At 42.7% G+C, this 13,453-nt stretch overlaps 1 protein-coding gene across 1 annotated transcript in view; it reads left to right on the top strand.

The window, feature by feature from the left end:
- LOC141345326 (VPS9 domain-containing protein 1-like) overlaps nt 1-13,453 on the top strand; it is a 61,684-nt gene that overhangs the window by 31,295 nt on the left and 16,936 nt on the right. The window lies entirely within an intron of this gene.

Raw genomic sequence — 13,453 nt, 5'->3', positions numbered from 1 at the left:
CCTATTGACAGCAGGATATATCATATCTTGCACTAACTTAAACATACCAAGGTCAATCTGCACCAGACTTCATATGTTTGATGAAAGTGCTGGCCTGAACACATCTACATGTCAATAATCAGTTACAGGCATAGCGCCACCAGCTGGCAGCAGGAGGTTTGGCACATTTAAGTGACTTTGATCTATTTTTCCTACATTCACTGTTTTAAAAGCATAATGCCCACCGTTTGCTGTTTTCCTAAAGCCACCGGTCGGCGGTGAGCCCGGGTGCGAGGGCCCGTTCATCGCTGCTTGCAGCTTTAATTATTATTATTATTATTATTATTCTTCTCCAAAATGAATCGCATTTTTGAGGGCTTAGACATACCCGAAAACTCATGAAACTTCGCACACACATCAGACCTGGCGAAAATTTACGTCTGATATGGGTTGCAGAAGTGGGTGTGGCAAAATGGCTCGATAGCGCCACCTTTACACGTTCCGCGGTGTGCGCTTTCAGTTGTGATTCACGTACATGCACGAAAATCGGTACACACATGTAGCTCACCAATACCTACAAAAAAGCCTCTTGGAGCAAAATTTGACACCCAACAGGAAGTCGGTTATTTTTAATTTTCTTAGCAAAATTTGTGTAATTTTTGCCATTTTCAGGCGTCATACTTGAACGAACTCCTCCTAGATATTTATTCGGATCAACGGCAAATTTGGTGAGTCTAATCTAAAGCCCTTTGTGACGTTAAATTGCGAAGATCTAGAGTTTTCATCGGAGGGCGTGTCCGTGGCGGCCTGGCAAATTTCGATGCTTCGCTATGAAAAAGGAAGTTGCTATAACTCAGGCATAAAATGCCCGATCTGCCCCAAACTTCACATGTGTGATAACACTCCTGACCTGATGACATCTACATGCCCATATTCAGTTTTACTCATAGCGCCACCTGCTGGCACCAGGAAGTGTCATGCTGTACTCTGCAACAAACTCCTCCAAAAGATTTAATCAGATCAACACCAAAATCGGTCAGTCTAATAAAAAGGCTTTAACGAAGTTAAATTGTGAAGATCTTGAGTTTTCGTTGAAGGGTGTGTCCGTGGCGGCCTGGCAAATTTCGTGGTCTCGCCATGGATATAAAACTTGTTATAACTCAGCCATAAAATGTCCGATTTGCCTCAAACTTCACATGTTCGATAAGAGTCCTGGCCTGAACACATCTGAAGGCCAATATTCTATTATAATCACAGCGCCACCTGTTGGCAATAGGAAATTACTTGTAGCAAACTCCTCCTAGAGATTTAATGATATCAACATTATCTTCAGTCAGTCTGATCTAGAGGTCTTAGAGATGTTAAATTGTGAAGAACTTGAGTTTTCGTTAAAGGGCGTGTCCGTGGCGGCGTCACAAAGTTTGATGTTTCGCCATGGACATAGAAGTTGTTATAACTCAGCCATAAAATGTCCGATCTGCCTCAAACTTCACAGGTTTTGTAAGAGTCCTGGCCTGAAGACACCTAAAGGCCAATATTCAGATATTATCATAGCGCCACCTGTTGGCAGCAGGATATATCATATATTTCACTAACTCAAACATACCAAGGTCAATCTGCACCAAACTTTATATGTTTGATGAAAGTGCCAGCCTGAACACATCTACATGCCAATAATCAGTTATAGGCATAGCGCCACCAGCTGGAAGCAGGAAATTTGGCACATTTAAGTGACTTTGACATATTTCTCCTATTTTTACTGTATTAAAAGCATACTACCCACCATTTGCTGTGTTCCTAAAGCCACCGGTCGGCGGTGAGCCCGTGTGCGAGGGCCCGTTCATCGCTGCTTGCAGCTTTAATTATTATTATTATTCTTCTCCAAAATGAATCGCATTTTTGAGGGCTTAGACATACCCGAAAACTCATGAAACTTCGCACACACATCAGACCTGGCGAAAATTTACGTCTGATATGGGTTGCAGAAGTGGGTGTGGCAAAATGGCTCGATAGCGCCACCTTTACACGTTCCGCGGTGTGCGCTTTCAGTTGTGATTCACGTACATGCACGAAAATCGGTACACACATGTAGCTCACCAATACCTACAAAAAAGCCTCTTGGAGCAAAATTTGACACCCAACAGGAAGTCGGTTATTTTTAATTTTCTTAGCAAAATTTGTGTAATTTTTGCCATTTTCAGGCGTCATACTTGAACGAACTCCTCCTAGAGATTTATTCGGATCAACGGCAAATTTGGTGAGTCTAATCTAAAGCCCTTTGTGACGTTAAATTGCGAAGATCTAGAGTTTTCATCGGAGGGCGTGTCCGTGGCGGCCTGGCAAATTTCGATGCTTCGCCATGAAAAAGGAAGTTGCTATAACTCAGGCATAAAATGCCCGATCTGCCCCAAACTTCACATGTGTGATAACACTCCTGACCTGATGACATCTACATGCCCATATTCAGTTTTACTCATAGCGCCACCTGCTGGCACCAGGAAGTGTCATGCTGTACTCTGCAACAAACTCCTCCAAAAGATTTAATCAGATCAACACCAAAATCGGTCAGTCTAATAAAAAGGCTTTAGCGATGTTAAATTGCGAAGATCTTGAGTTTTCGTTGAAGGGTGTGTCCGTGGCGGCCTGGCAAATCTGGTGGTCTCGCCATGGATATAAAACTTGTTATAACTCAGCCATAAAATGTCCGATTTGCCTCAAACTTCACATGTTCGATAAGAGTCCTGGCCTGAACCAATCTGAAGGCCTATATTCTATTATAATCACAGCGCCACCTGTTGGCAATAGGAAATGACTTGTACCAAACTCCTCCTAGAGATTTAATGATATCAACATTATATTTGGTCAGTCTGATCTCGAGGCCTTAGAGATGTTAAATTGTGAAGATCTTGAGTTTTCGTTAAAGGGCGTGTCCATGGCGGCCTGACAAAGTTTGATGTTTCGCCATGGACATAAAAGTTGTTATAACTCAGCCATAAAATGTCCGATCTGCTTCAAACTTCACATGTTTGGTAAAAGTCCTGGCCTGAAGACATCTAAAGGCCAATATACAGATATTATTATAGCGCCACCTATTGGCAGCAGGATATATCATATCTTGCACTAACTCACACATACCAAGGTCAATCTGCACCAAACTTCATATGTTTGATCAAAGTGCTGGCCTGAACACATCTAAATGTCAATAATCAGTTATAGGCATAGCGCCACCAGCTGGCAGCAGGAAGTTTGGCACATTTAAGTGACTTTGATCTATTTTTCCTACATTTACTGTATTAAAAGCATACTGCCCACCGTTTGCTGTGTTCCTAAAGCCACCGGTCGGCGGTGAGCCCGTGTGCGAGGGCCCGTTCATCGCTGCTTGCAGCTTTAATTATTATTATTATTCTTCTCCAAAATGAATCGCATTTTTGAGGGCTTAGACATACCCGAAAACTCATGAAACTTCGCACACACATCAGACCTGGCGAAAATTTACGTCTGATATGGGTTTCAGAAGTGGGTGTGGCAAAATGGCTCGACAGCGCCACCTTTACACGTTCCGCGGTGTGCGCTTTCAGCTGTGATTCACGTACATGCACGGAAATCGGTACACACATGTATCACACCAATACCTACAAAAAAGCCTCTTGGAGCAAAATCCGGAACCCAACAGGAAGTCGGTTATTATTAATATTCTCAACAAAATTTGTGTCATTTTTGCCATTTTCAGGCGTAGTACTTGAACGAACTCCTCCTAGAGATTTATTCGGATCAACACCAAATTTGCAGAGTCTAGTCTAAAGCCCTTTGTGACGTTAAATTGTGAAGATCTAGAGTTTTTATCGGAGGGCGTGTCCATGGCGGCCTCGCAAATTTCGATGTTTCGCCATGAAAAAGGAAGTTGCTATAACTCAGGCATACAATGTCCGATCCGTCCCAAACTTCACATGTGTGATAACACTCCTGACCTGAAGACATCTACATGCCCATATTCAGTTTTACTCATAGCGCCACCTGCTGGCAACAGGAAGTGTCATGCTGTACTCTGCAACAAACTCCTCCAAGAGATTTTATCAGATCAACACCAAAATCGGTCAGTCTAATAAAAAGGCTTTAGCGATGTTAAATTGCGAAGATCTTGAGTTTTCGTTGAAGGGCGTGTCCGTGGCGGCCTGGCAAATTTCGAGGTCTCGCCATGGATAATACACTTGTTATAACTCAGCCATAAAATGTCCGATTTGCCTCAAACTTCACATGTTCGATAAGAGTCCTGGCCTGAACCAATCTGAAGGCCAATATTCTATTATAATCACAGCGCCACCTGTTGGCAACAGGAAATGACTTGTATCAAACTCCTCCTAGAGATTTAATGATATCAACATTATATTTGGTCAGTCTGATCTAGAGGCCTTAAAGATGTTAAATTGCGAAGATCTTGAGTTTTTGTTAAAGGGCGTGTCTATGGCTGCATGACAAAGTTTGATGTTTCGCCATGGAAATAGAAGTTGTTATAACTCAGCCATAAAATGTCCGATCTGCCTCAAACTTCACAGGTTTGGTGAGAGTCCTGGCCTGAAGACACCTAAAGACCAATATTCAGATATTATCATAGCGCCACCTTTTGGCAGCAGGATATATCATATCTTTCACTAACTCAAACATACCAAGGTCAATCTGCACCAAACTTCATATGTTTGATGAAAGTGGTGGCCTGAACACATCTACATGTCAATAATCAGTTATAGGCATAGCGCCACCAGCTGGCAGCAGGAAATTTGGCACATTTAAGTGACTTTGACATATTTCTCCTATTTTTACTGTATTAAAAGCATACTACCCACCATTTGCTGTGTTCCTAAAGCCACCGGTCGGCGGTGAGCCCGTGTGCGAGGGCCCGTTCATCGCTGCTTGCAGCTTTAATTATTAGGGCCCGAGCACCGATGGTGTGAGGACCCTATTGAATCTGCTCCGTTTATTATTATTATTATTATTATTATTATTATTATTATTATTATTATTATTCTTCTCCAAAATGAATCGCATTTTTGAGGGCTTAGACATACCCGAAAACTCATGAAACTTTGCACACACATCAAACCTGGCGAAAATTTACGTCTGATATGGGTTTCAGAAGTGGGTGTGGCAAAATGGCTCGACAGCGCCACCTTTAGACGTTCAGCGGTGTGCGCTTTCAGCTGTGATTCACGTACATGCACGGAAATCGGTACACACATGTAACACACCAATACCTACAAAAAAGCCTCTTGGAGCAAAATCCGGAACCCAACAGGAAGTCGGTTAATATTAATATTCTCAACAAAATTTGTGTCATTTTTGCCATTTTCAGGCGTCGTACTTGAACGAACTCCTCCTAGAGATTTATTCGGATCAACGCCAAATTTGCAGAGTCTAGTTTAAAGCCCTTTGTGACGTTAAATTGTGAAGATCTAGAGTTTTCATCGGAGGGCGTGTCCGTGGCGGCCTCGCAAATTTCGATGTTTCGCCATGAAAAAGGAAGTTGCTATAACTCAGGCATACAATGTCCGATCTGTCCCAAACTTCTCATGTGTGATAACACTCCTGACCTGATGACATCTACATGCCCATATTCAGTTTTACTCATAGCGCCACCTGCTGGCAACAGGAAGTGTCATGCTGTACTCTGCAACAAACTCCTCCAAGAGATTTAATCAGATCAACACCAAAATCGGTCAGTCTAATAAAAAGGCTTTAGTGATGTTAAATTGCGAAGATCTTGAGTTTTTGTTGAAGGGCGTGTCCGTGGCGGCCTGACAAATTTCGAGGTCTCGCCATGGATATAAAACTTGTTATAACTTAGCCATAAACTGTCCGATTTGCCTCAAACTTCACATGTTCGATAAGAGTCCTGGCCTGAAAACATCTGAAGGCCAATATTCTATTATAATTGCAGCGCCACCTGTTGGCAACAGGAAATGACTTGTAGCAAACTCCTCCTAGAGATTTAATGATATCAACATTATATTTGGTCAGTCTGATCTAGAGGCCTTAGAGATGTTAAATTGCGAAGATCTTGAGTTTTCGTTATAGGGCGTGTCTGTGGCGGCGTGACAAAGTTTGATGTTTCGCCATGGACATAGAAGTTGTTATAACTCAGCCATAAAATGTCTGATCTGCCTCAAACTTCACAGGTTTGGTAAGAGTCCTGGCCTGAAGACACCTAAAGGCCAATATTCAGATATCATCATAGCGCCACCTGTTGGCAGCAGGATATATCATATCTTTCACTAACTCAAACATACCAAAGCCAATCTGCACCAAACTTCATATGTTTGATAAAAGTGCTGGCCTGAACACATCTACATGCCAATGATCAGTTATAGGCATAGCGCCACCAGCTGGCAGCAGGAAATTTGGCACTTTTAAGTGACTTTCATATATTTGTCCTATTTTTACTGTATTAAAAGCATACTGCCCACCATTAGCTGTGTTCCTAAAGCCACCGGTCGGCGGTGAGCCCGTGTGCGAGGGCCCGTTCATCGCTGCTTGCAGCTTTAATTATTATTATTATTATTATTATTATTATTATTATTATTATTCTTCTCCAAAATGAATCGCATTTTTGAGGGCTTAGACATACCCGAAAACTCATGAAACTTTGCACACACATCAGACCTGGCGAAAATTTACGTCTGATATGGGTTTCAGAAGTGGGTGTGGCAAAATGGCTCGACAGCGCCACCTTTACACGTTCCGCGGTGTGCGCTTTCAGCTGTGATTCACGTACATGCACGGAAATCGGTACACACATGTAACACACCAATACCTACAAAAAAGCCTCTAGGAGCAAAATCCGGAACCCAACAGGAAGTCGGTTAATATTAATATTCTCAACAAAATTTGTGTCATTTTTGCCTTTTTCAGGTGTCGTACTTGAACGAACTCCTCCTACAGATTTATTCGGATCAACACCAAATTTGCAGAGTCTAGTCTAAAGCCCTTTGTGACGTTAAATTGTGAAGATCTAGAGTTTTCATCGGAGGGCGTGTCCGTGGCGGCCTCGCAAATTTCGATGTTTCGCCATGAAAAAGGAAGTTGCTATAACTCAGGCATACAATGTCCTATCTGTCCCAAACTTCACATGTGTGATAACACTCCTGACCTGAAGACATCTACATGCCCATATTCAGTTATAGTCATAGCGCCACCTGCAGGCAACAGGAAGTGTCATGCTGTACTCTACAACCAACTCCTCCTAGAGATTTATTCAGATCAACACCAAAATCGGTCAGTCTAATATAAAGGCCGTAGCGATGTAAAATTGTGAAGATCTTGAGTTTTCGGTAAAGGGCGTGTCCGTGGCGGCCTGACAAATTTCGAGGTCTCGCCATGGATATAAAACTTGTTATAACTCAGCCATAAAATGTCCGATTTGCCTCAAACTTCACATATTAGATAAGAGTCCTGGCCTGAACACATCTGAAGGCCAATATTCTATTATAATCACAGCGCCACCTGTTGGCAACAGGAAATGACTTGTATCAAACTCCTCCTAGAGATTTAATGATATCAACATTATATTTGGTCAGTCTGATCTAGAGGCCTTAGAGATGTTAAATTGCGAAGATCTTGAGTTTTCGTTAAAGGGCGTGTCTGTGGCGGCGTGACAAAGTTTGATGTTTCGCCATGGACATAGAAGTTGTTATAACTCAGCCATAAAATGTCCGATCTGCCTCAAACTTCACAGGTTTGGTAAGAGTCCTGGCCTGAAGACACCTAAAGGCCAATATTCAGATATTATCATAGCGCCACCTGTTGGCAGCAAGATATATCATGTCTTTCACTAACTCAAACATACCAAGGTCAATCTGCACCAAACTTCATATGTTTGATGAAAGTGGTGGCCTGAACACATCTACATGCCAATAATCAGTTATAGGCATAGCGCCACCAGCTGGCAGCAGGAAATTTGGCACATTTAAGTGACTTTGACATATTTCTCCTATTTTTACTGTATTAAAAGCATACTACCCACCATTTGCTGTGTTCCTAAAGCCACCGGTCGGCGGTGAGCCCGTGTGCGAGGGCCCGTTCATCGCTGCTTGCAGCTTTAATTATTATTATTCTTCTTCTTCTCCAAAATGAATCGCATTTTAGAGGACCTAAACATTCCCGAAAACTCACAAAACTTTGCACACACATCAAACCTGGCGAAAATTTACGTCTGATTTGGGTTTCAGAAGTGGGTGTGGCAAAATGGCTCGACAGCGCCACCTTTAGATGTTCAGCGGTGTGCGCTTTCAGCTGTGATTCACGTACATGCACGGAAATCGGTACACACATGTAACACACCAAAACCTACAAAAAAGCCTCTTGGAGCAAAATCCGGAACCCAACAGGAAGTCGGTTAATATTAATATTCTCAACAAAATTTGTGTCATTTTTGCCATTTTCAGGCGTCGTACTTGAACGAACTCCTCCTAGAGATTTATTCGGATCAACGCCAAATTTGCAGAGTCTATTCTAAAGCCCTTTGTGACGTTAAATTGTGAAGATCTAGAGTTTTCATCAGAGGGCGTGTCCGTGGCGGCCTCGCAAATTTCGATGTTTCGCCATGAAAAAGGAAGTTGCTATAACTCAGGCATACAATGTCCGATCTGTCCCAAACTTCTCATGTGTGATAACACTCCTGACCTGATGACATCTACATGCCCATATTCAGTTTTACTCATAGCGCCACCTGCTGGCAACAGGAAGTGTCATGCTGTCCTCTGCAACAAACTCCTCCAAGAGATTTAATCAGATCAACACCAAAATTGGTCAGTCTAATAAAAAGGCTTTAGTGATGTTAAATTGTGAAGATCTTGAGTTTTCGTTGAAGGGCGTGTCCGTGGCGGCATGACAAATTTCGAGGTCTCGCCATGGATATAAAACTTGTTATAACTCAGCCATAAAATGTCCGATTTGCCTCAAACTTCCCATGTTTGATAAGAGTCCTGGCCTGAACCAATCTGAAGGCAAATATTCTATTAAAATCACAGCGCCACCTGTTGGCATCAGGAAATGACTTGTACCAAACTCCTCCTAGAGATTTAATGATATCAACATTATATTTGGACAGTCTGATCTAGAGGCCTTAGAGATGTTAAATTGTGAAGATCTTGAGTTTTCGTCAAAGGGCGTGTCCTTGGAGGCCTGACAAAGTTTGATGTTTCGCCATGGACATAGAAGTTGTTATAACTCAGCCATAAAATGTCCGATCTGCCTCAAACTTCACATGTTTGGTAAAAGTCCTGGCCTGAAGACATCTAAAGGCAAATATTCAGATATTATCATAGCGCCACCTATTGGCAGTAGGATATATCATATCTTGCACTAACTCAAACATACCAAGGTCAATCTGCACCAAACTTCATATGTTTGATGAAAGTGCTGGCCTGAACACATCTACATGCCAATAATCAGTTATAGGCATAGCGCCACCAGCTGGCAGCAGGAAGTTTGGCACATTTAAGTGACTTTGATATATTTTTCCTACATTTAATGTATTAAAAGCATACTGCCCACCGTTTGCTGTTTTCCTAAAGCCACGGGTCGGCGGTGAGCCCGGGTGCGAGGGCCCGTTCATCGCTGCTTGCAGCTTTAATTAGGGCCCGAGCACCGATGGTGTGAGGACCCTATTGGATCTGCTTCGTTTATTATTAGGGCCCGAGCACCGATGGTGTGAGGACCCTATTGAATCTGCTCCGTTTATTATTATTATTATTAGGGCCCGAGCACCGATGGTGTGAGGACCCTATTGGATCTGCTCCGTTTCTTATTATTATTATTCTTCTTCTCCGGAATGAATCGCATTTTTGAGGGCCTAAACATACCCGAAAACTCATGAAACTTTGCACACACATCAAACCTGGCGAAAATGGACGTCTGATATGGGGTTCAGAGATGGGTGTGTCAAAATGGCTCGATAGCGCCACCTTTACACGTTCCGCGGTGTGCGCTTTCAGTTGTGATTCACGTACATGCACGAAAATCGGTACACACATGTAACTCACCAATACCTACAAAAAAGCCTCTTGGAGCAAAATTTGACACCCAACAGGAAGTCGGTTATTTTTAATTTTCTCAGCAAATTTTGTGTCATTTTTGCCATTTTCAGGCGTCATACTTGAACGAACTCCTCCTAGAGATTTATTCGGATCAACGCCAAATTTGCTGAGTCTAATCTAAAGCCCTTTGTGACGTTAAATTGCGAAGATCTAGAGTTTTCATCAGAGGGCGTGTCCGTGGCGGCCTCGCAAATTTCGATGCTTCGCCATGAAAAAGGAAGTTGCTATAACTCAGGCATAAAATGCCCGATCTGCCCCAAACTTCACATGTGTGATAACACTCCTGACCTGAAGACATCTACATGCCCATATTCAGTTTTACTCATAGCGCCACCTGCAGGCACCAGGAAGTGACATGCTGTACTCTGCAACAAATTCCTCCTGGAGATTTAATCAGATCAACACCAAAATCGGTCAGTCTAATAAAAAGGCTTTAGCGATGTTAAATTGCGAAGATCTTGAGTTTTCGTTGAAGGGCGTGTCCGTGGCGGCCTGGCAAATTTCGTGGTCTCGCCATGGATATAAATCTTGTTATAACTCAGCCATAAAATGTCCGATTTGCCTCAAACTTCACATGTTCGATAAGAGTCCTGGCCTGAACCAATCTGAAGGCCTATATTCTATTATAATCACAGCGCCACCTGTTGGCAACAGGAAATGACTTGTACCAAACTCCTCCTAGAGATTTAATGATATTAACATTATATTTGGTCAGTCTGATCTCGAGGCCTTAGAGATGTTAAATTGTGAAGATCTTGAGTTTTCGTTAAAGGGCGTGTCCGTGGCGGCCTGACAAAGTTTGATGTTTCGCCATGGACATAAAAGTTGTTATAACTCAGCCATAAAATGTCCGATCTGCCTCAAACTTCACATGTTTGGTAAGAGTCTTGCCCTGAAGACATCTAAAGGCCAATATAAAGATATTATTATAGTGCCACCTATTGGCAGCAGGATATATCATATCTTGCACTAACTCACACATACCAAGGTCAATCTGCACCAAACTTCATATGTTTGATGAAAGTGCTGGCCTGAACACATCTACATGCCAATAATCAGTAATAGGCATAGCGCCACCAGCTGGCAGCAGGAAGTTTGGCATATTTAAGTGACTTTGATCTATTTTTCCTGCATTTACTGTATTAAAAGCATACTGCCCACCGTTTGCTGTGTTCCTAAAGCCACCGGTCGGCGGTGAGCCCGTGTGCGAGGGCCCGTTCATCGCTGCTTGCAGCTTTAATTAGGGCCCGAGCACCGATGGTGTGAGGACCCTATTGAATCTGCTCCGTTTATTATTATTATTATTATTATTATTCTTCTTATCCGGAATGAATCGCATTTTTGAGGGCCTAGACATACCCGAAAACTAACGAAACTTCGCACACACATCAGACCTGGCGAAAATGGACGTCTGATATGGGTTGCAGAAGTGGGTGTGGCAAAATGGCTCAATAGCGCCACCTTTACACGTTCCGCGGTGTGCGCATTCAGCTGTGATTATCGTACATGCACAAAAATCGGTACACACATGTAGCACACCAATACCTACAAAAAAGCCTCTTGAGATAAAATCCGAAACCCAACAGGAAGTCGGTTATTATTAATTTTCTCAGCAAAATTTGTGTCATTTTTGCCATTTTCAGGTGTCATACTTGAACGAACTCCTCCTAGAGATTTATTCCGATCAACACCAAATTTGGTGAGTCTAATCTAAAGCCCTTTGTGACGTTAAATTGTGAAGATCTAGAGTTTTCATCGGAGGGCGTGTCCGTGGCGGCCTCGCAAATTTCGATGTTTCGCCATGAAAAAGGAAGTTGCTATAACTTAGGCATAAAATGTCCGATCTGTCCCAAACTTCACATGTGTGATAACACTCCTGACCTGAAGACATCTATATGTCCATATTCAGTTATAGTCATAGCGCCACCTGCTGGCAACAGGAAGTGTCATGCTGTACTCTGCAACAAACTCCTCCTAGAGATTTATACAGATCAACACCAAAATCGGTCAGTCTAAGCAAAAGGCTTTAGTGATGTTAAATTGCGAAGATCTTGAGTTTTCGTTGAAGGGCGTGTCCGTGGCGGCCTGACAAATTTCGAGGTCTCGCCATGGATATAAAACTTGTTATAACTCAGCCATAAAATGTCCGATTTGCCTCAAACTTCACATATTCGATAAGAGTCCTGGCCTGAACAAATCTGAAGGCCAATATTCTATTATAATCACAGCGCCACCTGTTGGCAACAGGAAATGACTTGTAGCAAACTCCTCCTAGAGATTTAATGATATCAACTTTATATTTGCTCAGTCTGATCTAGAGGCCTTAGAGATGTTAAATTGCGAAGATCTTGAGTTTTCGTTAAATGGCGTGTCTGTGGCGGCGTGACAAAGTTTGATGTTTCGCCATGGACATAGAAGTTGTTATAACTCAGATATAAAATGTCCGATCTGCCTCAAACTTCACAGGTTTGGCAAGAGTCCTGGCCTGAAGACACCTAAAGGCCAATATTCAGATATTATCATAGCGCCACCTGTTGGCAGCAGGATATATCATATCTTTCACTAACTCAAACATACCAAGGTCAATCTGCAGCAAACTTCATATGTTTGATGAAAGTGGTGGCCTGAACACATCTACATGCCAATAATCAGTTATAGGCATAGCGCCACCAGCTGGCAGCAGGAAATTTGGCAAATTTAAGTGACTTTGACATATTTCTCCTATTTTTACTGTATAAAAAGCATACTACCCACCATTTTCTGTGTTCCTAAAGCCACCGGTCGGCGGTGAGCCCGTGTGCGAGGGCCCGTTCATCGCTGCTTGCAGCTTTAATTAGGGCCCGAGCCCAAAAGGGCGAAGGCCCTATTGTTCTTCTAAGGGTTATTATTTTTTTTTTTTTTTTTTTTTTTTTTTTTTCTTTTTTTCAACCTTCCGGGCACTTTTGGGGGCCTTAACATACTCAAAAACTCTTGAAAATTTGCACACACGTCGGAATCTGCGGCCATCAGGACGCCACAGAGGCTGGGACCCGGGCGTGGTTCAGGGCCTCTACAGCGCCCCCTGGAACACAGTTTGAAAACTTGATGTACTGCGCACACATACTTGCACGTATTGATATGAAACTCGGTACACATATAGATCTCACTGAGCCAAACAACTTTTGTACTCTATGTCATAGGCTCCACCTGACAGGAAGTGAGATATTTAGGGCTGTTTAAAAAGCGCATGCTCTGGAATTTAACGTACTCCTCCCAGGAATTCCATGGGATTGTCACCAAACTCGGTCAGCATGATCTCAAGACATTGGGGACGCTAAATTGCGAGGAGATTTTTGATATCTCGAACGGTTTGGCCGTGGCAAGGCGACAAAGTTATGGCGTGAAAT

This window comes from Garra rufa, chromosome 11, assembly GCF_049309525.1.
Source record: "Garra rufa chromosome 11, GarRuf1.0, whole genome shotgun sequence".
NCBI lineage: Eukaryota > Metazoa > Chordata > Actinopteri > Cypriniformes > Cyprinidae > Garra > Garra rufa.
The sequence above is the reverse complement of the archived record's forward strand: the minus strand, read 5'-3'. Positions and strand labels throughout refer to the sequence as shown.